The sequence below is a fragment of the Plecotus auritus genome, assembly GCF_963455305.1.
Source record: "Plecotus auritus genome assembly, chromosome: 11".
NCBI lineage: Eukaryota > Metazoa > Chordata > Mammalia > Chiroptera > Vespertilionidae > Plecotus > Plecotus auritus.
In genome coordinates, this window is record NC_137777.1 from 40,563,569 (window position 1) to 40,569,202 (window position 5,634).

A 5,634-nucleotide genomic window follows, 5' to 3' on the forward strand; every position below is an offset into this window, starting at 1 on the left:
GCCCTTGGTAGCACTTACAATCGCTGTATGTTACTTGTCTTCACGTCGATAGTTTGCTCCACTTCCTCATGCGTTCACTGGTTGGTTCTTGTGTGTGCACTGACGGGGGATCGAACCCCCAATGTTGGCGTATGGAATGATGCTCTAACAAACTGAGCGACTCGGCTAGGGCTTGTGGGAGTACTATTTTAGATGGAAGTTCAGACCCTGCACAAAGAAAACAGCTGAAATAATCAAGGAAAAAAAAAAATCACAAGTCAAAAGTGCTTCCTTTAGTAGATTTGTGACATTAGGTTAAAAGAAAAAAAAGGAACCAATGTCAAGGATGGCTGGGCTAATGAGTACAGCGAGTACAGCTGCTCTTACTTCTGGAGACTAGAGCGCTGACGTGGAAGGAGCATGGGTGGAAAATGAGGGTGGTGATTGCTGTAGCCCCTACCCAGCACTTACCCACAGGGAGGCATAATGGGGGGTGATTGGCACTGCCTGCCAAACAAGAGATGCTGGACTGCAATTAGGATGTTGGCGCTCATCAAAAGGCAGCAAAACGGGAGAGAGCGAGCAGTGCTTACTTAAACCTGAAGCTACATTCCGCAAGATGGCTTTGCTTTTCAAATTCTTCATTCTGTTTTAGTGATCATTAGGAACAACAACAACAAGCCCTAAAACCACAGGCTGCGCACAATTAAGATGCTATATAATAGAGTACATGAAATGAGCCTGAGCTTTCTGTATAACGATCAGCATTTAGAGATGTTTTATTATTTCAGTGGAAATTGCTGCAGAGTAGTTCTCTTCAGAAACAGATTTGTTTTTTGCTAAATGGTTATCACCTGATCTTATTTCCCTGTACCACTGTTTCTGCTTTGAGACAGAGTTGACCCACCATCCCCTACTATCCAGAGAAATGACTTCTAGGTTTGAACTGGGGCTTTCTATTCAGTGAGAATAATAGTGCAGTAATGGAAGTTCTTTTTGAAGATAAGTTGAACCAAGCCTTGCATATTTTCTTTTGAATTTTTCAAAGCTTCCTATGTGTATTAGGATTTAGGTAAGTCACCAAACTTCTAACATATTCCCGGTAGTTCTCTAGGCCTTGATCTACAACATTGAATTCACATTTTACAACCACACTTGATTTTTCGTTTTTCATATACTTAGTATATACAGTCTAGAAATTTTCCCCTTCTGATCTAATTTTCCCCTTCCGATGGTCTTAGGCTCTACAGCAGTGGTTCTCAACCTGTGGGTCGTGACCCACAGGTTGAGAACCGCTAGCAGGGTCGCCTAAGACCATCGGAAAACACAGATATTTACATTACGATTCATAACAGTAGCAAAATTACAGTTATGAAGTAGCAACGAAAATAATTTTATGGTTCAGGGTCACCACAACATGAGGAATTGTATTAAAGGGTTGTGAGAACTGCCCTAACTCGTTTGGCTCAGTGGATAGAGCGTCGGCCTGCGGACTGAAGGCTCCCAGGTTCGATTCCAGTCAAGGGCATATACCTTGGCTGTGGGCACATCCCCAGTAGGGGGTGTGCAGGAGGCAGCTGATTGATGTTTCTCTCTGATCGATGTTTCTGTCCCTCTCCCTTCCTCTCTGTAAAAAAATCAATAAAAATATATTAAATAAATAAATAAATAAATTAAAAGGTTGAGAACCACTGTAATACACCATTTTCCTGTCCCTGGTAAATATTCCCATTTACTTGATGGAGTTTGATTCTTCCCAATATAGAAGGTAAGGCAACTCTAAACAGTTAAAAATTCTCTACAAGTTGTACACACCATCTAAATGAAACTCTAGTTTCCTAAGTCATAGGTATCTAATTTTTAAACTATTGTCCTTTAGAAACTAAACATACCATTTGCTTTTTTCCAAGTGTAAATGATTCAGTTCAGACTTGGATGTTTGTGAACTTCTGTGCTGGGTGAACATTCCCATGATTAAATGGCAGTAATGTTGGCTTGAACATCTCCCACTACTTTATGGTCCACCTGCTCCAGGGAAGTTTCCATAGAGCACGGTGCTTGCATCAGAGAGTGAGTGCTCAAGAACTTTCCATATGGTGTCTTATAGAGAAAAGCAGCAACTAAAAGGACTTAATACCATTAGCCATTCCCTGTGCTATTGGTCACAACCTTATGAGATGACTTTTAATCCTAGGTTCGATTTCTCAGTTCTCAGAACTATCTTGTGGGGTAGGTGCTAATACTTTTCTCAGGAAACTGAGGCACAGACATTAGATTACCCAGAGCCGATTAACGGGAGTCAGGATTAGAACTCTGGTCTGCTAGTCTGTGTACCTATTTATATTAATGAAATCAACAAGGCTAGTTATCACCTGAATTGGCTGAAGTTTGGATCTTCAAAAAGAAAGTTTTTTCCCTCTTCAGTCAACTTAAGGTCCGTTAAGTTACTAATAGTCATGAATTAGACCTAAGCCTCTGGATTTTTTTCTGATTTGCTTGTTTTCAGGACACCCCAAATGTTTGATTTCAGCCTTAAACAAATACATAACCTTTTTTATGAAAAATAGTCAAGCAAGGCAAATGCAGGGCATAGATTCCTAGGGCAGCGTTGTGAAAAGCACATCGTGCTTAGGTAAATGCAGGGCCGCTGTGTACTTTAATTACTGGGCCCTGCTGCCTTCATTAGGTAGAACTGAGCCATGGAGGTGTGTTGCCTTCTGTAAATGGCTAATAGCTTTTAAAAAGTGTTCAGTAACCAGATTAACAAAGTCCCAGTATTCTGAGTTTGACCTGCTGCCCCTCATTTCAACCTAGTGGATTGGGCTGTACACCCAGCGCTTCCAAAGCACCTAGAGACTCAGTCCAACCCCTGCACTCCCTGCAAGCTCTGGACTAGCCTAATTCTTCCTCCTGACACTTGCTAATGTCAACTTTGAAATTCCCAAACTTGTCCTGTGTTGGTTTTATAATGACTCTTAACTGAATCACCTATCACACCCAGGGTGGACTTCGAGGGAAAAACATTATTACCTAGAATTTTGTTCCAGTTACTTTTAAAGCCACTCTTAAAAAATGCAAACAGGTGATCAATATCATCACTTCTTTTTTTTTTTAAATAATTGTGTTTTTTTTTTGTTTTAAATATATTTTATTGGTATTTTACAGAGAGGAAAGCAGAGGGATAGAAAGCTAGAAACATCGATCAGCTGCCTCCTGCACACCCCCCACTGGGGATGTGCCCGCAACCAAGGTACATGCCCTTGACCGGAATCGAACCTGGGACCCTTCAGTCCGCAGGCCGACGCTCTATCCACTGAGCCAAACCGGTTTCGGCAATATCATCACTTCTTGAAAAGTTTCTATTATTATCCATGGGTAGCCAAGTAGCAATACTAGTTGTTTTAAAATTTATTTCAGAGAGAAGGGAGAGAGGGAAACATTTTTTGTTCCACTTATTTATGCATCCATTGGTTGATTCTTGCATGTGTCCTGACTAGGGATCAAACCCACAACCTTGGCATATCGAGATGATTCTCTAAGCAACTGAGCTACCCGTCTGGGGGCGGGGGAGCAGTCCTAGTTTTCAGTGAGAACACTTGGCAACACCTTGGAGATAGAGGGTGCAGTTGACTATTGCTAACAACATCTTCGCAAAATATTTCTCTCCCCTTTCCTCATCTACACAAGCTTTGCTCCAGGATTAGTTCTGAATTTATGGACTGTGGTGGATTACTTAATTTTAGTGAATGCAGTTAATTTGTTTGTTCCACTCACAACTATATTCTAAAATACAGGCAAGAAGGTCACTCCATGAGTCTAGGACAGCTGTCAGGGTTCAGGGTGCAACCCTAATGCTTCCCACCAGGTTTTAATGTTTGACCTGAGGCCAGGCGACAGTGGCAGCCTCTGCTGGATCTGGAGACCAGGAAAGACAGACTTTGCTCAGAGCATTTGGGTGAAGAAGTATGATTTACAGTTACACTTACGTATTTTAGTATCTTGTAAAGTTTAACTACAAATCAAGGGCTTTTTTCTTCTTCCCCTAAACCCATAGCATATGCTGTAGAACACAAGTGCTATAAGTAATTCCATGCAAAGAAGTTTCCACAATTAAATGAGTTGGAAAACTGCATTTTATATCTATTGCCAACATCCTTGGTGCATCAGAAAACACACCTGCATATAAAGGACTGAACAGCCCTGTAGTAAAGAAACATCTTAAGTTTATTTAATCCAGTACTTAGTCCCTTAATTTGTTTGGTTATGAAGCATTTCCCCCCACAGTAGCCTCTAATCATGTTTTATAGGACAACTAGAGGCCCAGTGCACAAAATTCATGCACGGGCGGGGGGGGGGGGCGGGGGTGTCCCTCAGCCCAGGCTGCACCCTCTCCAATCTGGGACCCCTCGAGGGATGTCCGACTGCCCACTGAGATTGGGCCTAAATGGGCAGTCAGACATCCCTCTCACAATCCAGGACTGCTGGCTCCCAACTGCTCGCCTGCTTGCCTTCCTGATTGCCCCTAACCGCTTCTGCCTGCCAGCCTGATCACCCCCTAACCACTCCCCTGCCAGCCTGATTGATGCCTAACTGCTCCCCTGCCAACCTGTTTTCCCCTGCCTTCCCCTGCAGGCCTGGTCACCCCTAACTGCCCTCCCCTGCAGGCCTGGGTCCCCCCCAACTGCCCTTCCCTGCAGACCCAGTCACCCCAACTTCCCTCCTCTGCCGGCTGGGTCACCCCTAACTGCCTTCCCCAGAAGGCTTGATTGCCCCCAACTGCCCTCGCTTGCAGGCCTGGTTCCTCCCAACTGCCCTCCCCTGCTGGCCATCTTGTGTCCACATGGGGGGAGCCATCTTGTGTGTTGGATTACTCTTTTATTAGATAGGATAGAGGCCTGGTGCATGGGTGGGGGCCAGCTGGTTTGCCCTGAAGGGTGTCCCGGATCAGGGTGGGGGTTCCCTTGGGGTGTGGGGCGGCCTGGGCGAGGGGACTGTGGTGGTTTGCAGGCCAGCCACGCCCTCCGGCGACCCAAGCGGAGGCCCTGAGATCTGGGATTTATCTATCTTCTACAATTGAAACTTTGTAGCCTGGAGTGGAGCCAAACCTTCTGCTCACTCCATGGCGGCAGCCATTTCTATTGGGATTTATGTATCTTCTATAATTGAAACTTTGTAGCCTTAAGCGGAGGCCAAAGCAGGCCAGGGCTGCAGAAGCTTGGCTTCCTCCATCACGCAGGCAACCCTAGCCTCCTGCTCTCTCCAGCTCCGTGGCTGCTGCCATTTCTGTTGGGCTTTATTTATTTTCTATAATTGAAACTTTGTAGCATTGAGTGGAGGCCTGGGCAGGCAAGGGCAGGCGGAAAGCTTGGCTTCCTCCATTGCCAGGGAAACCCAAGCCGCCCTCCTGCTCTCTGTGGCTGCAGCCTTCTTGGTTGGATTTGCATATTCCCTCCTGATTGGCTGGTGGGCGTGGCTTGTGGGTGTGGTGGAGGTATGGTCAATTTGTATATTACTCTTTTATTAGATAGGATTTTTTGGGAAAGGGTTTTCTAAATGTTTATCAAGAGTGCATTCTGTAAATGTGGTACATTTTAAAAAGTTTATATTCTGAAATAGCATGAAAACTTGCTAACAATGAAGAAAACATCCAGGATA